The sequence below is a fragment of the Schistocerca nitens genome, unplaced genomic scaffold (genome assembly GCF_023898315.1).
Source record: "Schistocerca nitens isolate TAMUIC-IGC-003100 unplaced genomic scaffold, iqSchNite1.1 HiC_scaffold_268, whole genome shotgun sequence".
NCBI lineage: Eukaryota > Metazoa > Arthropoda > Insecta > Orthoptera > Acrididae > Schistocerca > Schistocerca nitens.
Genome location: NW_026045808.1, coordinates 1 through 21,742, shown reverse-complemented (window position 1 = coordinate 21,742; position 21,742 = coordinate 1). Strand labels below are relative to the sequence as shown.

At 54.7% G+C, this 21,742-nt stretch overlaps 50 non-coding genes across 50 annotated transcripts; 40 read left to right on the top strand and 10 right to left on the bottom strand.

Annotated features, from left to right (window-relative positions):
- Window positions 1–296: 296 nt before the first annotated feature.
- Window positions 297–368, bottom strand: Trnag-ucc (transfer RNA glycine (anticodon UCC)). The gene has a single exon. It is a non-coding gene; the product is annotated as a tRNA-Gly (tRNA).
- Window positions 369–708: 340 nt separating this feature from the next.
- On the top strand, window positions 709–779 carry Trnag-gcc (transfer RNA glycine (anticodon GCC)). Its single transcript has one exon. It is a non-coding gene; the product is annotated as a tRNA-Gly (tRNA).
- A 380-nt stretch (window positions 780–1,159) lies between these two features.
- On the top strand, window positions 1,160–1,232 carry Trnam-cau (transfer RNA methionine (anticodon CAU)). Its single transcript has one exon. It is a non-coding gene; the product is annotated as a tRNA-Met (tRNA).
- A 305-nt stretch (window positions 1,233–1,537) lies between these two features.
- Window positions 1,538–1,609, top strand: Trnae-uuc (transfer RNA glutamic acid (anticodon UUC)). The gene has a single exon. It is a non-coding gene; the product is annotated as a tRNA-Glu (tRNA).
- A 198-nt stretch (window positions 1,610–1,807) lies between these two features.
- On the top strand, window positions 1,808–1,881 carry Trnai-aau (transfer RNA isoleucine (anticodon AAU)). The gene has a single exon. It is a non-coding gene; the product is annotated as a tRNA-Ile (tRNA).
- A 602-nt stretch (window positions 1,882–2,483) lies between these two features.
- On the bottom strand, window positions 2,484–2,555 carry Trnag-ucc (transfer RNA glycine (anticodon UCC)). Its single transcript has one exon. It is a non-coding gene; the product is annotated as a tRNA-Gly (tRNA).
- A 340-nt stretch (window positions 2,556–2,895) lies between these two features.
- Window positions 2,896–2,966, top strand: Trnag-gcc (transfer RNA glycine (anticodon GCC)). The gene has a single exon. It is a non-coding gene; the product is annotated as a tRNA-Gly (tRNA).
- Window positions 2,967–3,346: 380 nt separating this feature from the next.
- On the top strand, window positions 3,347–3,419 carry Trnam-cau (transfer RNA methionine (anticodon CAU)). The gene has a single exon. It is a non-coding gene; the product is annotated as a tRNA-Met (tRNA).
- A 305-nt stretch (window positions 3,420–3,724) lies between these two features.
- On the top strand, window positions 3,725–3,796 carry Trnae-uuc (transfer RNA glutamic acid (anticodon UUC)). The gene has a single exon. It is a non-coding gene; the product is annotated as a tRNA-Glu (tRNA).
- A 198-nt stretch (window positions 3,797–3,994) lies between these two features.
- On the top strand, window positions 3,995–4,068 carry Trnai-aau (transfer RNA isoleucine (anticodon AAU)). The gene has a single exon. It is a non-coding gene; the product is annotated as a tRNA-Ile (tRNA).
- A 602-nt stretch (window positions 4,069–4,670) lies between these two features.
- Window positions 4,671–4,742, bottom strand: Trnag-ucc (transfer RNA glycine (anticodon UCC)). Its single transcript has one exon. It is a non-coding gene; the product is annotated as a tRNA-Gly (tRNA).
- A 340-nt stretch (window positions 4,743–5,082) lies between these two features.
- On the top strand, window positions 5,083–5,153 carry Trnag-gcc (transfer RNA glycine (anticodon GCC)). Its single transcript has one exon. It is a non-coding gene; the product is annotated as a tRNA-Gly (tRNA).
- Window positions 5,154–5,533: 380 nt separating this feature from the next.
- Window positions 5,534–5,606, top strand: Trnam-cau (transfer RNA methionine (anticodon CAU)). Its single transcript has one exon. It is a non-coding gene; the product is annotated as a tRNA-Met (tRNA).
- Window positions 5,607–5,911: 305 nt separating this feature from the next.
- Trnae-uuc (transfer RNA glutamic acid (anticodon UUC)) lies at window positions 5,912–5,983 on the top strand. The gene has a single exon. It is a non-coding gene; the product is annotated as a tRNA-Glu (tRNA).
- A 198-nt stretch (window positions 5,984–6,181) lies between these two features.
- On the top strand, window positions 6,182–6,255 carry Trnai-aau (transfer RNA isoleucine (anticodon AAU)). The gene has a single exon. It is a non-coding gene; the product is annotated as a tRNA-Ile (tRNA).
- A 682-nt stretch (window positions 6,256–6,937) lies between these two features.
- Trnag-ucc (transfer RNA glycine (anticodon UCC)) lies at window positions 6,938–7,009 on the bottom strand. The gene has a single exon. It is a non-coding gene; the product is annotated as a tRNA-Gly (tRNA).
- A 340-nt stretch (window positions 7,010–7,349) lies between these two features.
- Trnag-gcc (transfer RNA glycine (anticodon GCC)) lies at window positions 7,350–7,420 on the top strand. Its single transcript has one exon. It is a non-coding gene; the product is annotated as a tRNA-Gly (tRNA).
- A 380-nt stretch (window positions 7,421–7,800) lies between these two features.
- Trnam-cau (transfer RNA methionine (anticodon CAU)) lies at window positions 7,801–7,873 on the top strand. The gene has a single exon. It is a non-coding gene; the product is annotated as a tRNA-Met (tRNA).
- Window positions 7,874–8,178: 305 nt separating this feature from the next.
- Trnae-uuc (transfer RNA glutamic acid (anticodon UUC)) lies at window positions 8,179–8,250 on the top strand. Its single transcript has one exon. It is a non-coding gene; the product is annotated as a tRNA-Glu (tRNA).
- Window positions 8,251–8,448: 198 nt separating this feature from the next.
- Window positions 8,449–8,522, top strand: Trnai-aau (transfer RNA isoleucine (anticodon AAU)). Its single transcript has one exon. It is a non-coding gene; the product is annotated as a tRNA-Ile (tRNA).
- A 602-nt stretch (window positions 8,523–9,124) lies between these two features.
- Window positions 9,125–9,196, bottom strand: Trnag-ucc (transfer RNA glycine (anticodon UCC)). The gene has a single exon. It is a non-coding gene; the product is annotated as a tRNA-Gly (tRNA).
- A 340-nt stretch (window positions 9,197–9,536) lies between these two features.
- On the top strand, window positions 9,537–9,607 carry Trnag-gcc (transfer RNA glycine (anticodon GCC)). Its single transcript has one exon. It is a non-coding gene; the product is annotated as a tRNA-Gly (tRNA).
- Window positions 9,608–9,987: 380 nt separating this feature from the next.
- Window positions 9,988–10,060, top strand: Trnam-cau (transfer RNA methionine (anticodon CAU)). The gene has a single exon. It is a non-coding gene; the product is annotated as a tRNA-Met (tRNA).
- A 305-nt stretch (window positions 10,061–10,365) lies between these two features.
- Window positions 10,366–10,437, top strand: Trnae-uuc (transfer RNA glutamic acid (anticodon UUC)). The gene has a single exon. It is a non-coding gene; the product is annotated as a tRNA-Glu (tRNA).
- Window positions 10,438–10,635: 198 nt separating this feature from the next.
- On the top strand, window positions 10,636–10,709 carry Trnai-aau (transfer RNA isoleucine (anticodon AAU)). Its single transcript has one exon. It is a non-coding gene; the product is annotated as a tRNA-Ile (tRNA).
- A 602-nt stretch (window positions 10,710–11,311) lies between these two features.
- Window positions 11,312–11,383, bottom strand: Trnag-ucc (transfer RNA glycine (anticodon UCC)). Its single transcript has one exon. It is a non-coding gene; the product is annotated as a tRNA-Gly (tRNA).
- Window positions 11,384–11,723: 340 nt separating this feature from the next.
- Window positions 11,724–11,794, top strand: Trnag-gcc (transfer RNA glycine (anticodon GCC)). Its single transcript has one exon. It is a non-coding gene; the product is annotated as a tRNA-Gly (tRNA).
- A 380-nt stretch (window positions 11,795–12,174) lies between these two features.
- Window positions 12,175–12,247, top strand: Trnam-cau (transfer RNA methionine (anticodon CAU)). The gene has a single exon. It is a non-coding gene; the product is annotated as a tRNA-Met (tRNA).
- Window positions 12,248–12,552: 305 nt separating this feature from the next.
- Trnae-uuc (transfer RNA glutamic acid (anticodon UUC)) lies at window positions 12,553–12,624 on the top strand. Its single transcript has one exon. It is a non-coding gene; the product is annotated as a tRNA-Glu (tRNA).
- Window positions 12,625–12,822: 198 nt separating this feature from the next.
- On the top strand, window positions 12,823–12,896 carry Trnai-aau (transfer RNA isoleucine (anticodon AAU)). The gene has a single exon. It is a non-coding gene; the product is annotated as a tRNA-Ile (tRNA).
- Window positions 12,897–13,498: 602 nt separating this feature from the next.
- Trnag-ucc (transfer RNA glycine (anticodon UCC)) lies at window positions 13,499–13,570 on the bottom strand. Its single transcript has one exon. It is a non-coding gene; the product is annotated as a tRNA-Gly (tRNA).
- A 340-nt stretch (window positions 13,571–13,910) lies between these two features.
- Trnag-gcc (transfer RNA glycine (anticodon GCC)) lies at window positions 13,911–13,981 on the top strand. The gene has a single exon. It is a non-coding gene; the product is annotated as a tRNA-Gly (tRNA).
- Window positions 13,982–14,361: 380 nt separating this feature from the next.
- Trnam-cau (transfer RNA methionine (anticodon CAU)) lies at window positions 14,362–14,434 on the top strand. The gene has a single exon. It is a non-coding gene; the product is annotated as a tRNA-Met (tRNA).
- A 305-nt stretch (window positions 14,435–14,739) lies between these two features.
- Window positions 14,740–14,811, top strand: Trnae-uuc (transfer RNA glutamic acid (anticodon UUC)). The gene has a single exon. It is a non-coding gene; the product is annotated as a tRNA-Glu (tRNA).
- Window positions 14,812–15,009: 198 nt separating this feature from the next.
- Window positions 15,010–15,083, top strand: Trnai-aau (transfer RNA isoleucine (anticodon AAU)). Its single transcript has one exon. It is a non-coding gene; the product is annotated as a tRNA-Ile (tRNA).
- A 602-nt stretch (window positions 15,084–15,685) lies between these two features.
- Window positions 15,686–15,757, bottom strand: Trnag-ucc (transfer RNA glycine (anticodon UCC)). Its single transcript has one exon. It is a non-coding gene; the product is annotated as a tRNA-Gly (tRNA).
- Window positions 15,758–16,097: 340 nt separating this feature from the next.
- Window positions 16,098–16,168, top strand: Trnag-gcc (transfer RNA glycine (anticodon GCC)). Its single transcript has one exon. It is a non-coding gene; the product is annotated as a tRNA-Gly (tRNA).
- A 380-nt stretch (window positions 16,169–16,548) lies between these two features.
- Trnam-cau (transfer RNA methionine (anticodon CAU)) lies at window positions 16,549–16,621 on the top strand. The gene has a single exon. It is a non-coding gene; the product is annotated as a tRNA-Met (tRNA).
- A 305-nt stretch (window positions 16,622–16,926) lies between these two features.
- Trnae-uuc (transfer RNA glutamic acid (anticodon UUC)) lies at window positions 16,927–16,998 on the top strand. The gene has a single exon. It is a non-coding gene; the product is annotated as a tRNA-Glu (tRNA).
- A 198-nt stretch (window positions 16,999–17,196) lies between these two features.
- On the top strand, window positions 17,197–17,270 carry Trnai-aau (transfer RNA isoleucine (anticodon AAU)). The gene has a single exon. It is a non-coding gene; the product is annotated as a tRNA-Ile (tRNA).
- A 602-nt stretch (window positions 17,271–17,872) lies between these two features.
- On the bottom strand, window positions 17,873–17,944 carry Trnag-ucc (transfer RNA glycine (anticodon UCC)). The gene has a single exon. It is a non-coding gene; the product is annotated as a tRNA-Gly (tRNA).
- Window positions 17,945–18,284: 340 nt separating this feature from the next.
- Trnag-gcc (transfer RNA glycine (anticodon GCC)) lies at window positions 18,285–18,355 on the top strand. Its single transcript has one exon. It is a non-coding gene; the product is annotated as a tRNA-Gly (tRNA).
- Window positions 18,356–18,735: 380 nt separating this feature from the next.
- Trnam-cau (transfer RNA methionine (anticodon CAU)) lies at window positions 18,736–18,808 on the top strand. Its single transcript has one exon. It is a non-coding gene; the product is annotated as a tRNA-Met (tRNA).
- A 305-nt stretch (window positions 18,809–19,113) lies between these two features.
- Window positions 19,114–19,185, top strand: Trnae-uuc (transfer RNA glutamic acid (anticodon UUC)). Its single transcript has one exon. It is a non-coding gene; the product is annotated as a tRNA-Glu (tRNA).
- A 198-nt stretch (window positions 19,186–19,383) lies between these two features.
- On the top strand, window positions 19,384–19,457 carry Trnai-aau (transfer RNA isoleucine (anticodon AAU)). Its single transcript has one exon. It is a non-coding gene; the product is annotated as a tRNA-Ile (tRNA).
- A 602-nt stretch (window positions 19,458–20,059) lies between these two features.
- Window positions 20,060–20,131, bottom strand: Trnag-ucc (transfer RNA glycine (anticodon UCC)). Its single transcript has one exon. It is a non-coding gene; the product is annotated as a tRNA-Gly (tRNA).
- Window positions 20,132–20,471: 340 nt separating this feature from the next.
- On the top strand, window positions 20,472–20,542 carry Trnag-gcc (transfer RNA glycine (anticodon GCC)). Its single transcript has one exon. It is a non-coding gene; the product is annotated as a tRNA-Gly (tRNA).
- Window positions 20,543–20,922: 380 nt separating this feature from the next.
- Window positions 20,923–20,995, top strand: Trnam-cau (transfer RNA methionine (anticodon CAU)). Its single transcript has one exon. It is a non-coding gene; the product is annotated as a tRNA-Met (tRNA).
- A 305-nt stretch (window positions 20,996–21,300) lies between these two features.
- Window positions 21,301–21,372, top strand: Trnae-uuc (transfer RNA glutamic acid (anticodon UUC)). The gene has a single exon. It is a non-coding gene; the product is annotated as a tRNA-Glu (tRNA).
- A 198-nt stretch (window positions 21,373–21,570) lies between these two features.
- On the top strand, window positions 21,571–21,644 carry Trnai-aau (transfer RNA isoleucine (anticodon AAU)). Its single transcript has one exon. It is a non-coding gene; the product is annotated as a tRNA-Ile (tRNA).
- The last annotated feature ends 98 nt before the right edge of the window (window positions 21,645–21,742 follow it).

The following is a 21,742-nucleotide window of genomic DNA, read 5'->3' as shown; positions in this document are numbered from 1 at the left end:
CTTTGTTTTCGGAGCTACAGCCCGATTCGGTCAGGGAGACGCCACCGTGAAATGAACGGGCGTGCTGTGTGTACATCGCCTCGCCTCTCCTTACCTCTCTCAGTCGTTTCTCGTGCTTGTCGTTTTGATATAGGCCGATTGGAGAGCGTCAGCTCTCGCGTCAGCTGAGCAAAGTCGAGACAAGTCGAGACAGTCGAGACACACTATAGGCTGGTCTGCAGCGAGTAAGAGGGGGAAAAAACATTAAGTTAAGGGCGCGTGGCGAAAGTACTCATACGTGACATTAAAAAGCCTGTTGCGGTGGCCGGGAATCGAACCCGGACCAACTGCTTGGAAGGCAACTATGCTGACCATTACACCACCACCGCACAAGCGAGCGCCCCGACGCCGCGCTGTGTCGGCTTCCCGCCTGTCGGCAGCGGCCGAAGGTGATCGTACCTGGCAGGCGCATTTCGAGGTAGGCTAGGGGAGCACATCCAGGCGCGTTCGGACAGCGTATCCGCGCACATTTCGCATCCTTGGCAAGAGTCGGCGCCGGCGACGCAAGAGTACGCAGAGGACCGCGTTCTGGCGGCATTTTTAAGCAGTACAGTGCAGGATTCAGCGTCTGCAGCATCTTCTCGACAGAATGCTACGGCGCTTGACGGCAGTCCCACTTTCCCTTGAGACATCTGCTCGGGAAGCAGCGTGCAGTTACTACCGGCCCGAGCATCGGTGGTTCAGTGGTAGAATGCTCGCCTGCCACGCGGGCGGCCCGGGTTCGATTCCCGGCCGATGCATCATTTTGCTTTTCCCACGATAATGCTGCCGTGTGGCTTGCGCGCTTGAGATGCACGATCCACATGAATGTATAGCAGGATTCCCTTGAGAAGAACCGAGAACGCAGCACTCGCGGGTCCCCACTAGGACGCTCGCATGGTGTTCTACAGACTAGCGTCGGCCTGGCCTCGCAAGTTGCTGTGTCCAGGTGCCTCCGAGGCACTGAACGTTAACGACAAGGAGTGCTGCCTATCGTTTGCAAATCTGCAGCAACACCGCAATCAACTGGGCTGGCAATGCACGTGTAGCAACAGAACACGTTATCCAGGAAGTACAGTGTCTTTACGTCTAACATTGGGTGTGGTACTTACCCAGTTTCCAGGACAAGCGCTTCACCTGTGCCTCGGTAGCGCAGTAGGCAGCGCGTAAGTCTCATAATCTTAAGGTCGTGAGTTCGATCCTCACCCGGGGCATTTAATTTTCTGTGACTGATGGTGATGCTGTTGCTAGGGCACCAACTTATTTCTTGTTTTTTATCCACAACGTTTTCAACGCTTCAGCGGGAAAATGTTTACTCCCTGTTATTGCTACTTACAGCTTCCCTTTTCCTCTTCTCCTAGCACAGCATGAAGCCAAAAACATTGCTCTGAGACGTTTGAGGTGCGCGCCTTGCCAGTCAGTATGCGCAAAGACGCTCGCAAAGAGAGAAGGGCGCCGACGCGGGACACGACACGAAATGCTACAAGCGACCGTCCGATCCGCCGCAGGAACGCCCACATCCGGTGTGGTCTAGTGGCTAGGATACCTGGCTTTCACCCAGGAGGCCCGGGTTCGATTCCCGGTACCGGAACGGAACTTTTTCCACACGAATCGTGACAAGTTTGAGCTGTCCGAGCTGCCGTTTCCCGTCCTGCTCGCAATATATCTACTGTTTCGTGACCGTCAGCAGAGTATAGACGAGGGAAGCAGACATCCGACGACCATAGAAATGGTGTACGGCTTCATGCCATACGTTTGCAGCGTAGGGCTGAGCGAGCGCAACTGTCGAGGCCCGTTAGCTCAGTTGGTTAGAGCGTCGTGCTAATAACGCGAAGGTCGTGGGTTCGATCCCCCCACGGGCCACAACGCTTTTACTACCACGAAAAGGCAGCGCCGATTTCAGCTGGCGAGTGTGATGACCAAAACATCATCACCCTGCGTGGAAGTTGACAGAGGATCCGAACCCGACTTGTCGGGAAGCGCTACAGCATTCACTCGGCAATGGCCATAATATGTTGAATACACTGGTTCTCAACCGATAAAGAGAAGATGAAAGGAAATGTCCGATTGCCGATGCGTAACAACTTTGGCCCTTGTCGGTACTTGGGCGGGAGAGCGCATGGGGACACAGGGTACTGTTGGCAGTTTTACTTCCTATTTTTCTTTCTCCTTTGTTTTCGGAGCTACAGCCCGATTCGGTCAGGGAGACGCCACCGTGAAATGAACGGGCGTGCTGTGTGTACATCGCCTCGCCTCTCCTTACCTCTCTCAGTCGTTTCTCGTGCTTGTCGTTTTGATATAGGCCGATTGGAGAGCGTCAGCTCTCGCGTCAGCTGAGCAAAGTCGAGACAAGTCGAGACAGTCGAGACACACTATAGGCTGGTCTGCAGCGAGTAAGAGGGGGAAAAAACATTAAGTTAAGGGCGCGTGGCGAAAGTACTCATACGTGACATTAAAAAGCCTGTTGCGGTGGCCGGGAATCGAACCCGGACCAACTGCTTGGAAGGCAACTATGCTGACCATTACACCACCACCGCACAAGCGAGCGCCCCGACGCCGCGCTGTGTCGGCTTCCCGCCTGTCGGCAGCGGCCGAAGGTGATCGTACCTGGCAGGCGCATTTCGAGGTAGGCTAGGGGAGCACATCCAGGCGCGTTCGGACAGCGTATCCGCGCACATTTCGCATCCTTGGCAAGAGTCGGCGCCGGCGACGCAAGAGTACGCAGAGGACCGCGTTCTGGCGGCATTTTTAAGCAGTACAGTGCAGGATTCAGCGTCTGCAGCATCTTCTCGACAGAATGCTACGGCGCTTGACGGCAGTCCCACTTTCCCTTGAGACATCTGCTCGGGAAGCAGCGTGCAGTTACTACCGGCCCGAGCATCGGTGGTTCAGTGGTAGAATGCTCGCCTGCCACGCGGGCGGCCCGGGTTCGATTCCCGGCCGATGCATCATTTTGCTTTTCCCACGATAATGCTGCCGTGTGGCTTGCGCGCTTGAGATGCACGATCCACATGAATGTATAGCAGGATTCCCTTGAGAAGAACCGAGAACGCAGCACTCGCGGGTCCCCACTAGGACGCTCGCATGGTGTTCTACAGACTAGCGTCGGCCTGGCCTCGCAAGTTGCTGTGTCCAGGTGCCTCCGAGGCACTGAACGTTAACGACAAGGAGTGCTGCCTATCGTTTGCAAATCTGCAGCAACACCGCAATCAACTGGGCTGGCAATGCACGTGTAGCAACAGAACACGTTATCCAGGAAGTACAGTGTCTTTACGTCTAACATTGGGTGTGGTACTTACCCAGTTTCCAGGACAAGCGCTTCACCTGTGCCTCGGTAGCGCAGTAGGCAGCGCGTAAGTCTCATAATCTTAAGGTCGTGAGTTCGATCCTCACCCGGGGCATTTAATTTTCTGTGACTGATGGTGATGCTGTTGCTAGGGCACCAACTTATTTCTTGTTTTTTATCCACAACGTTTTCAACGCTTCAGCGGGAAAATGTTTACTCCCTGTTATTGCTACTTACAGCTTCCCTTTTCCTCTTCTCCTAGCACAGCATGAAGCCAAAAACATTGCTCTGAGACGTTTGAGGTGCGCGCCTTGCCAGTCAGTATGCGCAAAGACGCTCGCAAAGAGAGAAGGGCGCCGACGCGGGACACGACACGAAATGCTACAAGCGACCGTCCGATCCGCCGCAGGAACGCCCACATCCGGTGTGGTCTAGTGGCTAGGATACCTGGCTTTCACCCAGGAGGCCCGGGTTCGATTCCCGGTACCGGAACGGAACTTTTTCCACACGAATCGTGACAAGTTTGAGCTGTCCGAGCTGCCGTTTCCCGTCCTGCTCGCAATATATCTACTGTTTCGTGACCGTCAGCAGAGTATAGACGAGGGAAGCAGACATCCGACGACCATAGAAATGGTGTACGGCTTCATGCCATACGTTTGCAGCGTAGGGCTGAGCGAGCGCAACTGTCGAGGCCCGTTAGCTCAGTTGGTTAGAGCGTCGTGCTAATAACGCGAAGGTCGTGGGTTCGATCCCCCCACGGGCCACAACGCTTTTACTACCACGAAAAGGCAGCGCCGATTTCAGCTGGCGAGTGTGATGACCAAAACATCATCACCCTGCGTGGAAGTTGACAGAGGATCCGAACCCGACTTGTCGGGAAGCGCTACAGCATTCACTCGGCAATGGCCATAATATGTTGAATACACTGGTTCTCAACCGATAAAGAGAAGATGAAAGGAAATGTCCGATTGCCGATGCGTAACAACTTTGGCCCTTGTCGGTACTTGGGCGGGAGAGCGCATGGGGACACAGGGTACTGTTGGCAGTTTTACTTCCTATTTTTCTTTCTCCTTTGTTTTCGGAGCTACAGCCCGATTCGGTCAGGGAGACGCCACCGTGAAATGAACGGGCGTGCTGTGTGTACATCGCCTCGCCTCTCCTTACCTCTCTCAGTCGTTTCTCGTGCTTGTCGTTTTGATATAGGCCGATTGGAGAGCGTCAGCTCTCGCGTCAGCTGAGCAAAGTCGAGACAAGTCGAGACAGTCGAGACACACTATAGGCTGGTCTGCAGCGAGTAAGAGGGGGAAAAAACATTAAGTTAAGGGCGCGTGGCGAAAGTACTCATACGTGACATTAAAAAGCCTGTTGCGGTGGCCGGGAATCGAACCCGGACCAACTGCTTGGAAGGCAACTATGCTGACCATTACACCACCACCGCACAAGCGAGCGCCCCGACGCCGCGCTGTGTCGGCTTCCCGCCTGTCGGCAGCGGCCGAAGGTGATCGTACCTGGCAGGCGCATTTCGAGGTAGGCTAGGGGAGCACATCCAGGCGCGTTCGGACAGCGTATCCGCGCACATTTCGCATCCTTGGCAAGAGTCGGCGCCGGCGACGCAAGAGTACGCAGAGGACCGCGTTCTGGCGGCATTTTTAAGCAGTACAGTGCAGGATTCAGCGTCTGCAGCATCTTCTCGACAGAATGCTACGGCGCTTGACGGCAGTCCCACTTTCCCTTGAGACATCTGCTCGGGAAGCAGCGTGCAGTTACTACCGGCCCGAGCATCGGTGGTTCAGTGGTAGAATGCTCGCCTGCCACGCGGGCGGCCCGGGTTCGATTCCCGGCCGATGCATCATTTTGCTTTTCCCACGATAATGCTGCCGTGTGGCTTGCGCGCTTGAGATGCACGATCCACATGAATGTATAGCAGGATTCCCTTGAGAAGAACCGAGAACGCAGCACTCGCGGGTCCCCACTAGGACGCTCGCATGGTGTTCTACAGACTAGCGTCGGCCTGGCCTCGCAAGTTGCTGTGTCCAGGTGCCTCCGAGGCACTGAACGTTAACGACAAGGAGTGCTGCCTATCGTTTGCAAATCTGCAGCAACACCGCAATCAACTGGGCTGGCAATGCACGTGTAGCAACAGAACACGTTATCCAGGAAGTACAGTGTCTTTACGTCTAACATTGGGTGTGGTACTTACCCAGTTTCCAGGACAAGCGCTTCACCTGTGCCTCGGTAGCGCAGTAGGCAGCGCGTAAGTCTCATAATCTTAAGGTCGTGAGTTCGATCCTCACCCGGGGCATTTAATTTTCTGTGACTGATGGTGATGCTGTTGCTAGGGCACCAACTTATTTCTTGTTTTTTATCCACAACGTTTTCAACGCTTCAGCGGGAAAATGTTTACTCCCTGTTATTGCTACTTACAGCTTCCCTTTTCCTCTTCTCCTAGCACAGCATGAAGCCAAAAACATTGCTCTGAGACGTTTGAGGTGCGCGCCTTGCCAGTCAGTATGCGCAAAGACGCTCGCAAAGAGAGAAGGGCGCCGACGCGGGACACGACACGAAATGCTACAAGCGACCGTCCGATCCGCCGCAGGAACGCCCACATCCGGTGTGGTCTAGTGGCTAGGATACCTGGCTTTCACCCAGGAGGCCCGGGTTCGATTCCCGGTACCGGAACGGAACTTTTTCCACACGAATCGTGACAAGTTTGAGCTGTCCGAGCTGCCGTTTCCCGTCCTGCTCGCAATATATCTACTGTTTCGTGACCGTCAGCAGAGTATAGACGAGGGAAGCAGACATCCGACGACCATAGAAATGGTGTACGGCTTCATGCCATACGTTTGCAGCGTAGGGCTGAGCGAGCGCAACTGTCGAGGCCCGTTAGCTCAGTTGGTTAGAGCGTCGTGCTAATAACGCGAAGGTCGTGGGTTCGATCCCCCCACGGGCCACAACGCTTTTACTACCACGAAAAGGCAGCGCCGATTTCAGCTGGCGAGTGTGATGACCAAAAGATCATCACCCTGCGTGGAAGTTGACAGAGGATCCGAACCCGACTTGTCGGGAAGCGCTACAGCATTCACTCGGCAATGGCCATAATATGTTGAATACACTGGTTCTCAACCGATAAAGAGAAGATGAAAGGAAATGTCCGATTGCCGATGCGTAACAGCTTTGGCCCTTGTCGGTACTTGGGCGGGAGAGCGCATGGGGACACAGGGTACTGTTGGCAGTTTTACTTCCTATTTTTCTTTCTCCTTTGTTTTCGGAGCTACAGCCCGATTCGGTCAGGGAGACGCCACCGTGAAATGAACGGGCGTGCTGTGTGTACATCGCCTCGCCTCTCCTTACCTCTCTCAGTCGTTTCTCGTGCTTGTCGTTTTGATATAGGCCGATTGGAGAGCGTCAGCTCTCGCGTCAGCTGAGCAAAGTCGAGACAAGTCGAGACAAGTCGAGACAAGTCGAGACAAGTCGAGACAAGTCGAGACAAGTCGAGACAAGTCGAGACAAGTCGAGACAAGTCGAGACAGTCGAGACACACTATAGGCTGGTCTGCAGCGAGTAAGAGGGGGAAAAAACATTAAGTTAAGGGCGCGTGGCGAAAGTACTCATACGTGACATTAAAAAGCCTGTTGCGGTGGCCGGGAATCGAACCCGGACCAACTGCTTGGAAGGCAACTATGCTGACCATTACACCACCACCGCACAAGCGAGCGCCCCGACGCCGCGCTGTGTCGGCTTCCCGCCTGTCGGCAGCGGCCGAAGGTGATCGTACCTGGCAGGCGCATTTCGAGGTAGGCTAGGGGAGCACATCCAGGCGCGTTCGGACAGCGTATCCGCGCACATTTCGCATCCTTGGCAAGAGTCGGCGCCGGCGACGCAAGAGTACGCAGAGGACCGCGTTCTGGCGGCATTTTTAAGCAGTACAGTGCAGGATTCAGCGTCTGCAGCATCTTCTCGACAGAATGCTACGGCGCTTGACGGCAGTCCCACTTTCCCTTGAGACATCTGCTCGGGAAGCAGCGTGCAGTTACTACCGGCCCGAGCATCGGTGGTTCAGTGGTAGAATGCTCGCCTGCCACGCGGGCGGCCCGGGTTCGATTCCCGGCCGATGCATCATTTTGCTTTTCCCACGATAATGCTGCCGTGTGGCTTGCGCGCTTGAGATGCACGATCCACATGAATGTATAGCAGGATTCCCTTGAGAAGAACCGAGAACGCAGCACTCGCGGGTCCCCACTAGGACGCTCGCATGGTGTTCTACAGACTAGCGTCGGCCTGGCCTCGCAAGTTGCTGTGTCCAGGTGCCTCCGAGGCACTGAACGTTAACGACAAGGAGTGCTGCCTATCGTTTGCAAATCTGCAGCAACACCGCAATCAACTGGGCTGGCAATGCACGTGTAGCAACAGAACACGTTATCCAGGAAGTACAGTGTCTTTACGTCTAACATTGGGTGTGGTACTTACCCAGTTTCCAGGACAAGCGCTTCACCTGTGCCTCGGTAGCGCAGTAGGCAGCGCGTAAGTCTCATAATCTTAAGGTCGTGAGTTCGATCCTCACCCGGGGCATTTAATTTTCTGTGACTGATGGTGATGCTGTTGCTAGGGCACCAACTTATTTCTTGTTTTTTATCCACAACGTTTTCAACGCTTCAGCGGGAAAATGTTTACTCCCTGTTATTGCTACTTACAGCTTCCCTTTTCCTCTTCTCCTAGCACAGCATGAAGCCAAAAACATTGCTCTGAGACGTTTGAGGTGCGCGCCTTGCCAGTCAGTATGCGCAAAGACGCTCGCAAAGAGAGAAGGGCGCCGACGCGGGACACGACACGAAATGCTACAAGCGACCGTCCGATCCGCCGCAGGAACGCCCACATCCGGTGTGGTCTAGTGGCTAGGATACCTGGCTTTCACCCAGGAGGCCCGGGTTCGATTCCCGGTACCGGAACGGAACTTTTTCCACACGAATCGTGACAAGTTTGAGCTGTCCGAGCTGCCGTTTCCCGTCCTGCTCGCAATATATCTACTGTTTCGTGACCGTCAGCAGAGTATAGACGAGGGAAGCAGACATCCGACGACCATAGAAATGGTGTACGGCTTCATGCCATACGTTTGCAGCGTAGGGCTGAGCGAGCGCAACTGTCGAGGCCCGTTAGCTCAGTTGGTTAGAGCGTCGTGCTAATAACGCGAAGGTCGTGGGTTCGATCCCCCCACGGGCCACAACGCTTTTACTACCACGAAAAGGCAGCGCCGATTTCAGCTGGCGAGTGTGATGACCAAAAGATCATCACCCTGCGTGGAAGTTGACAGAGGATCCGAACCCGACTTGTCGGGAAGCGCTACAGCATTCACTCGGCAATGGCCATAATATGTTGAATACACTGGTTCTCAACCGATAAAGAGAAGATGAAAGGAAATGTCCGATTGCCGATGCGTAACAGCTTTGGCCCTTGTCGGTACTTGGGCGGGAGAGCGCATGGGGACACAGGGTACTGTTGGCAGTTTTACTTCCTATTTTTCTTTCTCCTTTGTTTTCGGAGCTACAGCCCGATTCGGTCAGGGAGACGCCACCGTGAAATGAACGGGCGTGCTGTGTGTACATCGCCTCGCCTCTCCTTACCTCTCTCAGTCGTTTCTCGTGCTTGTCGTTTTGATATAGGCCGATTGGAGAGCGTCAGCTCTCGCGTCAGCTGAGCAAAGTCGAGACAAGTCGAGACAGTCGAGACACACTATAGGCTGGTCTGCAGCGAGTAAGAGGGGGAAAAAACATTAAGTTAAGGGCGCGTGGCGAAAGTACTCATACGTGACATTAAAAAGCCTGTTGCGGTGGCCGGGAATCGAACCCGGACCAACTGCTTGGAAGGCAACTATGCTGACCATTACACCACCACCGCACAAGCGAGCGCCCCGACGCCGCGCTGTGTCGGCTTCCCGCCTGTCGGCAGCGGCCGAAGGTGATCGTACCTGGCAGGCGCATTTCGAGGTAGGCTAGGGGAGCACATCCAGGCGCGTTCGGACAGCGTATCCGCGCACATTTCGCATCCTTGGCAAGAGTCGGCGCCGGCGACGCAAGAGTACGCAGAGGACCGCGTTCTGGCGGCATTTTTAAGCAGTACAGTGCAGGATTCAGCGTCTGCAGCATCTTCTCGACAGAATGCTACGGCGCTTGACGGCAGTCCCACTTTCCCTTGAGACATCTGCTCGGGAAGCAGCGTGCAGTTACTACCGGCCCGAGCATCGGTGGTTCAGTGGTAGAATGCTCGCCTGCCACGCGGGCGGCCCGGGTTCGATTCCCGGCCGATGCATCATTTTGCTTTTCCCACGATAATGCTGCCGTGTGGCTTGCGCGCTTGAGATGCACGATCCACATGAATGTATAGCAGGATTCCCTTGAGAAGAACCGAGAACGCAGCACTCGCGGGTCCCCACTAGGACGCTCGCATGGTGTTCTACAGACTAGCGTCGGCCTGGCCTCGCAAGTTGCTGTGTCCAGGTGCCTCCGAGGCACTGAACGTTAACGACAAGGAGTGCTGCCTATCGTTTGCAAATCTGCAGCAACACCGCAATCAACTGGGCTGGCAATGCACGTGTAGCAACAGAACACGTTATCCAGGAAGTACAGTGTCTTTACGTCTAACATTGGGTGTGGTACTTACCCAGTTTCCAGGACAAGCGCTTCACCTGTGCCTCGGTAGCGCAGTAGGCAGCGCGTAAGTCTCATAATCTTAAGGTCGTGAGTTCGATCCTCACCCGGGGCATTTAATTTTCTGTGACTGATGGTGATGCTGTTGCTAGGGCACCAACTTATTTCTTGTTTTTTATCCACAACGTTTTCAACGCTTCAGCGGGAAAATGTTTACTCCCTGTTATTGCTACTTACAGCTTCCCTTTTCCTCTTCTCCTAGCACAGCATGAAGCCAAAAACATTGCTCTGAGACGTTTGAGGTGCGCGCCTTGCCAGTCAGTATGCGCAAAGACGCTCGCAAAGAGAGAAGGGCGCCGACGCGGGACACGACACGAAATGCTACAAGCGACCGTCCGATCCGCCGCAGGAACGCCCACATCCGGTGTGGTCTAGTGGCTAGGATACCTGGCTTTCACCCAGGAGGCCCGGGTTCGATTCCCGGTACCGGAACGGAACTTTTTCCACACGAATCGTGACAAGTTTGAGCTGTCCGAGCTGCCGTTTCCCGTCCTGCTCGCAATATATCTACTGTTTCGTGACCGTCAGCAGAGTATAGACGAGGGAAGCAGACATCCGACGACCATAGAAATGGTGTACGGCTTCATGCCATACGTTTGCAGCGTAGGGCTGAGCGAGCGCAACTGTCGAGGCCCGTTAGCTCAGTTGGTTAGAGCGTCGTGCTAATAACGCGAAGGTCGTGGGTTCGATCCCCCCACGGGCCACAACGCTTTTACTACCACGAAAAGGCAGCGCCGATTTCAGCTGGCGAGTGTGATGACCAAAAGATCATCACCCTGCGTGGAAGTTGACAGAGGATCCGAACCCGACTTGTCGGGAAGCGCTACAGCATTCACTCGGCAATGGCCATAATATGTTGAATACACTGGTTCTCAACCGATAAAGAGAAGATGAAAGGAAATGTCCGATTGCCGATGCGTAACAACTTTGGCCCTTGTCGGTACTTGGGCGGGAGAGCGCATGGGGACACAGGGTACTGTTGGCAGTTTTACTTCCTATTTTTCTTTCTCCTTTGTTTTCGGAGCTACAGCCCGATTCGGTCAGGGAGACGCCACCGTGAAATGAACGGGCGTGCTGTGTGTACATCGCCTCGCCTCTCCTTACCTCTCTCAGTCGTTTCTCGTGCTTGTCGTTTTGATATAGGCCGATTGGAGAGCGTCAGCTCTCGCGTCAGCTGAGCAAAGTCGAGACAAGTCGAGACAGTCGAGACACACTATAGGCTGGTCTGCAGCGAGTAAGAGGGGGAAAAAACATTAAGTTAAGGGCGCGTGGCGAAAGTACTCATACGTGACATTAAAAAGCCTGTTGCGGTGGCCGGGAATCGAACCCGGACCAACTGCTTGGAAGGCAACTATGCTGACCATTACACCACCACCGCACAAGCGAGCGCCCCGACGCCGCGCTGTGTCGGCTTCCCGCCTGTCGGCAGCGGCCGAAGGTGATCGTACCTGGCAGGCGCATTTCGAGGTAGGCTAGGGGAGCACATCCAGGCGCGTTCGGACAGCGTATCCGCGCACATTTCGCATCCTTGGCAAGAGTCGGCGCCGGCGACGCAAGAGTACGCAGAGGACCGCGTTCTGGCGGCATTTTTAAGCAGTACAGTGCAGGATTCAGCGTCTGCAGCATCTTCTCGACAGAATGCTACGGCGCTTGACGGCAGTCCCACTTTCCCTTGAGACATCTGCTCGGGAAGCAGCGTGCAGTTACTACCGGCCCGAGCATCGGTGGTTCAGTGGTAGAATGCTCGCCTGCCACGCGGGCGGCCCGGGTTCGATTCCCGGCCGATGCATCATTTTGCTTTTCCCACGATAATGCTGCCGTGTGGCTTGCGCGCTTGAGATGCACGATCCACATGAATGTATAGCAGGATTCCCTTGAGAAGAACCGAGAACGCAGCACTCGCGGGTCCCCACTAGGACGCTCGCATGGTGTTCTACAGACTAGCGTCGGCCTGGCCTCGCAAGTTGCTGTGTCCAGGTGCCTCCGAGGCACTGAACGTTAACGACAAGGAGTGCTGCCTATCGTTTGCAAATCTGCAGCAACACCGCAATCAACTGGGCTGGCAATGCACGTGTAGCAACAGAACACGTTATCCAGGAAGTACAGTGTCTTTACGTCTAACATTGGGTGTGGTACTTACCCAGTTTCCAGGACAAGCGCTTCACCTGTGCCTCGGTAGCGCAGTAGGCAGCGCGTAAGTCTCATAATCTTAAGGTCGTGAGTTCGATCCTCACCCGGGGCATTTAATTTTCTGTGACTGATGGTGATGCTGTTGCTAGGGCACCAACTTATTTCTTGTTTTTTATCCACAACGTTTTCAACGCTTCAGCGGGAAAATGTTTACTCCCTGTTATTGCTACTTACAGCTTCCCTTTTCCTCTTCTCCTAGCACAGCATGAAGCCAAAAACATTGCTCTGAGACGTTTGAGGTGCGCGCCTTGCCAGTCAGTATGCGCAAAGACGCTCGCAAAGAGAGAAGGGCGCCGACGCGGGACACGACACGAAATGCTACAAGCGACCGTCCGATCCGCCGCAGGAACGCCCACATCCGGTGTGGTCTAGTGGCTAGGATACCTGGCTTTCACCCAGGAGGCCCGGGTTCGATTCCCGGTACCGGAACGGAACTTTTTCCACACGAATCGTGACAAGTTTGAGCTGTCCGAGCTGCCGTTTCCCGTCCTGCTCGCAATATATCTACTGTTTCGTGACCGTCAGCAGAGTATAGACGAGGGAAGCAGACATCCGACGACCATAGAAATGGTGTACGGCTTCATGCCATACGTTTGCAGCGTAGGGCTGAGCGAGCGCAACTGTCGAGGCCCGTTAGCTCAGTTGGTTAGAGCGTCGTGCTAATAACGCGAAGGTCGTGGGTTCGATCCCCCCACGGGCCACAACGCTTTTACTACCACGAAAAGGCAGCGCCGATTTCAGCTGGCGAGTGTGATGACCAAAAGATCATCACCCTGCGTGGAAGTTGACAGAGGATCCGAACCCGACTTGTCGGGAAGCGCTACAGCATTCACTCGGCAATGGCCATAATATGTTGAATACACTGGTTCTCAACCGATAAAGAGAAGATGAAAGGAAATGTCCGATTGCCGATGCGTAACAACTTTGGCCCTTGTCGGTACTTGGGCGGGAGAGCGCATGGGGACACAGGGTACTGTTGGCAGTTTTACTTCCTATTTTTCTTTCTCCTTTGTTTTCGGAGCTACAGCCCGATTCGGTCAGGGAGACGCCACCGTGAAATGAACGGGCGTGCTGTGTGTACATCGCCTCGCCTCTCCTTACCTCTCTCAGTCGTTTCTCGTGCTTGTCGTTTTGATATAGGCCGATTGGAGAGCGTCAGCTCTCGCGTCAGCTGAGCAAAGTCGAGACAAGTCGAGACAGTCGAGACACACTATAGGCTGGTCTGCAGCGAGTAAGAGGGGGAAAAAACATTAAGTTAAGGGCGCGTGGCGAAAGTACTCATACGTGACATTAAAAAGCCTGTTGCGGTGGCCGGGAATCGAACCCGGACCAACTGCTTGGAAGGCAACTATGCTGACCATTACACCACCACCGCACAAGCGAGCGCCCCGACGCCGCGCTGTGTCGGCTTCCCGCCTGTCGGCAGCGGCCGAAGGTGATCGTACCTGGCAGGCGCATTTCGAGGTAGGCTAGGGGAGCACATCCAGGCGCGTTCGGACAGCGTATCCGCGCACATTTCGCATCCTTGGCAAGAGTCGGCGCCGGCGACGCAAGAGTACGCAGAGGACCGCGTTCTGGCGGCATTTTTAAGCAGTACAGTGCAGGATTCAGCGTCTGCAGCATCTTCTCGACAGAATGCTACGGCGCTTGACGGCAGTCCCACTTTCCCTTGAGACATCTGCTCGGGAAGCAGCGTGCAGTTACTACCGGCCCGAGCATCGGTGGTTCAGTGGTAGAATGCTCGCCTGCCACGCGGGCGGCCCGGGTTCGATTCCCGGCCGATGCATCATTTTGCTTTTCCCACGATAATGCTGCCGTGTGGCTTGCGCGCTTGAGATGCACGATCCACATGAATGTATAGCAGGATTCCCTTGAGAAGAACCGAGAACGCAGCACTCGCGGGTCCCCACTAGGACGCTCGCATGGTGTTCTACAGACTAGCGTCGGCCTGGCCTCGCAAGTTGCTGTGTCCAGGTGCCTCCGAGGCACTGAACGTTAACGACAAGGAGTGCTGCCTATCGTTTGCAAATCTGCAGCAACACCGCAATCAACTGGGCTGGCAATGCACGTGTAGCAACAGAACACGTTATCCAGGAAGTACAGTGTCTTTACGTCTAACATTGGGTGTGGTACTTACCCAGTTTCCAGGACAAGCGCTTCACCTGTGCCTCGGTAGCGCAGTAGGCAGCGCGTAAGTCTCATAATCTTAAGGTCGTGAGTTCGATCCTCACCCGGGGCATTTAATTTTCTGTGACTGATGGTGATGCTGTTGCTAGGGCACCAACTTATTTCTTGTTTTTTATCCACAACGTTTTCAACGCTTCAGCGGGAAAATGTTTACTCCCTGTTATTGCTACTTACAGCTTCCCTTTTCCTCTTCTCCTAGCACAGCATGAAGCCAAAAACATTGCTCTGAGACGTTTGAGGTGCGCGCCTTGCCAGTCAGTATGCGCAAAGACGCTCGCAAAGAGAGAAGGGCGCCGACGCGGGACACGACACGAAATGCTACAAGCGACCGTCCGATCCGCCGCAGGAACGCCCACATCCGGTGTGGTCTAGTGGCTAGGATACCTGGCTTTCACCCAGGAGGCCCGGGTTCGATTCCCGGTACCGGAACGGAACTTTTTCCACACGAATCGTGACAAGTTTGAGCTGTCCGAGCTGCCGTTTCCCGTCCTGCTCGCAATATATCTACTGTTTCGTGACCGTCAGCAGAGTATAGACGAGGGAAGCAGACATCCGACGACCATAGAAATGGTGTACGGCTTCATGCCATACGTTTGCAGCGTAGGGCTGAGCGAGCGCAACTGTCGAGGCCCGTTAGCTCAGTTGGTTAGAGCGTCGTGCTAATAACGCGAAGGTCGTGGGTTCGATCCCCCCACGGGCCACAACGCTTTTACTACCACGAAAAGGCAGCGCCGATTTCAGCTGGCGAGTGTGATGACCAAAAGATCATCACCCTGCGTGGAAGTTGACAGAGGATCCGAACCCGACTTGTCGGGAAGCGCTACAGCATTCACTCGGCAATGGCCATAATATGTTGAATACACTGGTTCTCAACCGATAAAGAGAAGATGAAAGGAAATGTCCGATTGCCGATGCGTAACAACTTTGGCCCTTGTCGGTACTTGGGCGGGAGAGCGCATGGGGACACAGGGTACTGTTGGCAGTTTTACTTCCTATTTTTCTTTCTCCTTTGTTTTCGGAGCTACAGCCCGATTCGGTCAGGGAGACGCCACCGTGAAATGAACGGGCGTGCTGTGTGTACATCGCCTCGCCTCTCCTTACCTCTCTCAGTCGTTTCTCGTGCTTGTCGTTTTGATATAGGCCGATTGGAGAGCGTCAGCTCTCGCGTCAGCTGAGCAAAGTCGAGACAAGTCGAGACAGTCGAGACACACTATAGGCTGGTCTGCAGCGAGTAAGAGGGGGAAAAAACATTAAGTTAAGGGCGCGTGGCGAAAGTACTCATACGTGACATTAAAAAGCCTGTTGCGGTGGCCGGGAATCGAACCCGGACCAACTGCTTGGAAGGCAACTATGCTGACCATTACACCACCACCGCACAAGCGAGCGCCCCGACGCCGCGCTGTGTCGGCTTCCCGCCTGTCGGCAGCGGCCGAAGGTGATCGTACCTGGCAGGCGCATTTCGAGGTAGGCTAGGGGAGCACATCCAGGCGCGTTCGGACAGCGTATCCGCGCACATTTCGCATCCTTGGCAAGAGTCGGCGCCGGCGACGCAAGAGTACGCAGAGGACCGCGTTCTGGCGGCATTTTTAAGCAGTACAGTGCAGGATTCAGCGTCTGCAGCATCTTCTCGACAGAATGCTACGGCGCTTGACGGCAGTCCCACTTTCCCTTGAGACATCTGCTCGGGAAGCAGCGTGCAGTTACTACCGGCCCGAGCATCGGTGGTTCAGTGGTAGAATGCTCGCCTGCCACGCGGGCGGCCCGGGTTCGATTCCCGGCCGATGCATCATTTTGCTTTTCCCACGATAATGCTGCCGTGTGGCTTGCGCGCTTGAGATGCACGATCCACATGAATGTATAGCAGGATTCCCTTGAGAAGAACCGAGAACGCAGCACTCGCGGGTCCCCACTAGGACGCTCGCATGGTGTTCTACAGACTAGCGTCGGCCTGGCCTCGCAAGTTGCTGTGTCCAGGTGCCTCCGAGGCACTGAACGTTAACGACAAGGAGTGCTGCCTATCGTTTGCAAATCTGCAGCAACACCGCAATCAACTGGGCTGGCAATGCACGTGTAGCAACAGAACACGTTATCCAGGAAGTACAGTGTCTTTACGTCTAACATTGGGTGTGGTACTTACCCAGTTTCCAGGACAAGCGCTTCACCTGTGCCTCGGTAGCGCAGTAGGCAGCGCGTAAGTCTCATAATCTTAAGGTCGTGAGTTCGATCCTCACCCGGGGCATTTAATTTTCTGTGACTGATGGTGATGCTGTTGCTAGGGCACCAACTTATTTCTTGTTTTTTATCCACAACGTTTTCAACGCTTCAGCGGGAAAATGTTTACTCCCTGTTATTGCTACTTACAGCTTCCCTTTTCCTCTTCTCCTAGCACAGCATGAAGCCAAAAACATTGCTCTGAGACGTTTGAGGTGCGCGCCTTGCCAGTCAGTATGCGCAAAGACGCTCGCAAAGAGAGAAGGGCGCCGACGCGGGACACGACACGAAATGCTACAAGCGACCGTCCGATCCGCCGCAGGAACGCCCACATCCGGTGTGGTCTAGTGGCTAGGATACCTGGCTTTCACCCAGGAGGCCCGGGTTCGATTCCCGGTACCGGAACGGAACTTTTTCCACACGAATCGTGACAAGTTTGAGCTGTCCGAGCTGCCGTTTCCCGTCCTGCTCGCAATATATCTACTGTTTCGTGACCGTCAGCAGAGTATAGACGAGGGAAGCAGACATCCGACGACCATAGAAATGGTGTACGGCTTCATGCCATACGTTTGCAGCGTAGGGCTGAGCGAGCGCAACTGTCGAGGCCCGTTAGCTCAGTTGGTTAGAGCGTCGTGCTAATAACGCGAAGGTCGTGGGTTCGATCCCCCCACGGGCCACAACGCTTTTACTACCACGAAAAGGCAGCGCCGATTTCAGCTGGCGAGTGTGATGACCAAAAGATCATCACCCTGCGTGGAAGTTGACAGAGGATCCGAACCCGACTTGTCGGGAAGCGCTACAGCATTCACTCGGCAATGGCCATAATATGTTGAATACACTGGTTCTCAACCGATAAAGAGAAGATGAAAGGAAATGTCCGATTGCCGATGCGTAACAACTTTGGCCCTTGTCGGTACTTGGGCGGGAGAGCGCATGGGACACAGGGTACTGTTGGCAGTTTTACTTCCTATTTTTCTTTCTCCTTTGTTTTCGGAGCTACAGCCCGATTCGGTCAGGGAGACGCCACCGTGAAATGAACGGGCGTGCTGTGTGTACATCGCCTCGCCTCTCCTTACCTCTCTCAGTCGTTTCTCGTGCTTGTCGTTTTGATATAGGCCGATTGGAGAGCGTCAGCTCTCGCGTCAGCTGAGCAAAGTCGAGACAAGTCGAGACAGTCGAGACACACTATAGGCTGGTCTGCAGCGAGTAAGAGGGGGAAAAAAACATTAAGTTAAGGGCGCGTGGCGAAAGTACTCATACGTGACATTAAAAAGCCTGTTGCGGTGGCCGGGAATCGAACCCGGACCAACTGCTTGGAAGGCAACTATGCTGACCATTACACCACCACCGCACAAGCGAGCGCCCCGACGCCGCGCTGTGTCGGCTTCCCGCCTGTCGGCAGCGGCCGAAGGTGATCGTACCTGGCAGGCGCATTTCGAGGTAGGCTAGGGGAGCACATCCAGGCGCGTTCGGACAGCGTATCCGCGCACATTTCGCATCCTTGGCAAGAGTCGGCGCCGGCGACGCAAGAGTACGCAGAGGACCGCGTTCTGGCGGCATTTTTAAGCAGTACAGTGCAGGATTCAGCGTCTGCAGCATCTTCTCGACAGAATGCTACGGCGCTTGACGGCAGTCCCACTTTCCCTTGAGACATCTGCTCGGGAAGCAGCGTGCAGTTACTACCGGCCCGAGCATCGGTGGTTCAGTGGTAGAATGCTCGCCTGCCACGCGGGCGGCCCGGGTTCGATTCCCGGCCGATGCATCATTTTGCTTTTCCCACGATAATGCTGCCGTGTGGCTTGCGCGCTTGAGATGCACGATCCACATGAATGTATAGCAGGATTCCCTTGAGAAGAACCGAGAACGCAGCACTCGCGGGTCCCCACTAGGACGCTCGCATGGTGTTCTACAGACTAGCGTCGGCCTGGCCTCGCAAGTTGCTGTGTCCAGGTGCCTCCGAGGCACTGAACGTTAACGACAAGGAGTGCTGCCTATCGTTTGCAAATCTGCAGCAACACCGCAATCAACTGGGCTGGCAATGCACGTGTAGCAACAGAACACGTTATCCAGGAAGTACAGTGTCTTTACGTCTAACATTGGGTGTGGTACTTACCCAGTTTCCAGGACAAGCGCTTCACCTGTGCCTCGGTAGCGCAGTAGGCAGCGCGTAAGTCTCATAATCTTAAGGTCGTGAGTTCGATCCTCACCCGGGGCATTTAATTTTCTGTGACTGATGGTGATGCTGTTGCTAGGGCACCAACTTATTTCTTGTTTTTTATCCACAACGTTTTCAACGCTTCAGCGGGAAAATGTTTACTCCCTGTTATTGCTACTTACAGCTTCCCTTTTCCTCTTCTCCTAGCACAGCATGAAGCCAAAAACATTGCTCTGAGACGTTTGAGGTGCGCGCCTTGCCAGTCAGTATGCGCAAAGACGCTCGCAAAGAGAGAAGGGCGCCGACGCGGGACACGACACGAAATGCTACAAGCGACCGTCCGATCCGCCGCAGGAACGCCCACATCCGGTGTGGTCTAGTGGCTAGGATACCTGGCTTTCACCCAGGAGGCCCGGGTTCGATTCCCGGTACCGGAACGGAACTTTTTCCACACGAATCGTGACAAGTTTGAGCTGTCCGAGCTGCCGTTTCCCGTCCTGCTCGCAATATATCTACTGTTTCGTGACCGTCAGCAGAGTATAGACGAGGGAAGCAGACATCCGACGACCATAGAAATGGTGTACGGCTTCATGCCATACGTTTGCAGCGTAGGGCTGAGCGAGCGCAACTGTCGAGGCCCGTTAGCTCAGTTGGTTAGAGCGTCGTGCTAATAACGCGAAGGTCGTGGGTTCGATCCCCCCACGGGCCACAACGCTTTTACTACCACGAAAAGGCAGCGCCGATTTCAGCTGGCGAGTGTGATGACCAAAAGATCATCACCCTGCGTGGAAGTTGACAGAGGATCCGAACCCGACTTGTCGGGAAGCGCTACAGCATTCACTCGGCAATGGCCATAATATGTTGAATACACTGGTTCTCAACCGATAAAGAGAAGATGAAAGGAAATGTCCGATTGCCGATGCGTAACAACTTTGGCCCTTGTCGGTACTTGGGCGGGAGAGCGCATGGGGACACAGGGTACTGTTGGCAGTTTTACTTCCTATTTTTCTTTCTCCTTTGTTTTCGGAGCTACAGCCCGATTCGGTCAGGGAGACGCCACCGTGAAATGAACGGGCGTGCTGTGTGTACATCGCCTCGCCTCTCCTTACCTCTCTCAGTCGTTTCTCGTGCTTGTCGTTTTGATATAGGCCGATTGGAGAGCGTCAGCTCTCGCGTCAGCTGAGCAAAGTCGAGACAAGTCGAGACAGTCGAGACACACTATAGGCTGGTCTGCAGCGAGTAAGAGGGGGAAAAAACATTAAGTTAAGGGCGCGTGGCGAAAGTACTCATACGTGACATTAAAAAGCCTGTTGCGGTGGCCGGGAATCGAACCCGGACCAACTGCTTGGAAGGCAACTATGCTGACCATTACACCACCACCGCACAAGCGAGCGCCCCGACGCCGCGCTGTGTCGGCTTCCCGCCTGTCGGCAGCGGCCGAAGGTGATCGTACCTGGCAGGCGCATTTCGAGGTAGGCTAGGGGAGCACATCCAGGCGCGTTCGGACAGCGTATCCGCGCACATTTCGCATCCTTGGCAAGAGTCGGCGCCGGCGACGCAAGAGTACGCAGAGGACCGCGTTCTGGCGGCATTTTTAAGCAGTACAGTGCAGGATTCAGCGTCTGCAGCATCTTCTCGACAGAATGCTACGGCGCTTGACGGCAGTCCCACTTTCCCTTGAGACATCTGCTCGGGAAGCAGCGTGCAGTTACTACCGGCCCGAGCATCGGTGGTTCAGTGGTAGAATGCTCGCCTGCCACGCGGGCGGCCCGGGTTCGATTCCCGGCCGATGCATCATTTTGCTTTTCCCACGATAATGCTGCCGTGTGGCTTGCGCGCTTGAGATGCACGATCCACATGAATGTATAGCAGGATTCCCTTGAGAAGAACCGAGAACGCAGCACTCGCGGGTCCCCACTAGGACGCTCGCATGGTGTTCTACAGACTAGCGTCGGCCTGGCCTCGCAAGTTGCTGTGTCCAGGTGCCTCCGAGGCACTGAACGTTAACGACAAGGAGTGCTGCCTATCGTTTGCAAATCTGCAGCAACACCGCAATCAACTGGGCTGGCAATGCACGTGTAGCAACAGAACACGTTATCCAGGAAGTACAGTGTCTTTACGTCTAACATTGGGTGTGGTACTTACCCAGTTTCCAGGACAAGCGCTTCACCTGTGCCTCGGTAGCGCAGTAGGCAGCGCGTAAGTCTCATAATCTTAAGGTCGTGAGTTCGATCCTCACCCGGGGCATTTAATTTTCTGTGACTGATGGTGATGCTGTTGCTAGGGCACCAACTTATTTCTTGTTTTTTATCCACAACGTTTTCAACGCTTCAGCGGGAAAATGTTTACTCCCTGTTATTGCTACTTACAGCTTCCCTTTTCCTCTTCTCCTAGCACAGCATGAAGCCAAAAACATTGCTCTGAGACGTTTGAGGTGCGCGCCTTGCCAGTCAGTATGCGCAAAGACGCTCGCAAAGAGAGAAGGGCGCCGACGCGGGACACGACACGAAATGCTACAAGCGACCGTCCGATCCGCCGCAGGAACGCCCACATCCGGTGTGGTCTAGTGGCTAGGATACCTGGCTTTCACCCAGGAGGCCCGGGTTCGATTCCCGGTACCGGAACGGAACTTTTTCCACACGAATCGTGACAAGTTTGAGCTGTCCGAGCTGCCGTTTCCCGTCCTGCTCGCAATATATCTACTGTTTCGTGACCGTCAGCAGAGTATAGACGAGGGAAGCAGACATCCGACGACCATAGAAATGGTGTACGGCTTCATGCCATACGTTTGCAGCGTAGGGCTGAGCGAGCGCAACTGTCGAGGCCCGTTAGCTCAGTTGGTTAGAGCGTCGTGCTAATAACGCGAAGGTCGTGGGTTCGATCCCCCCACGGGCCACAACGCTTTTACTACCACGAAAAGGCAGCGCCGATTTCAGCTGGCGAGTGTGATGACCAAAAGATCATCACCCTGCGTGGAAGTTGACAGAGGATCCG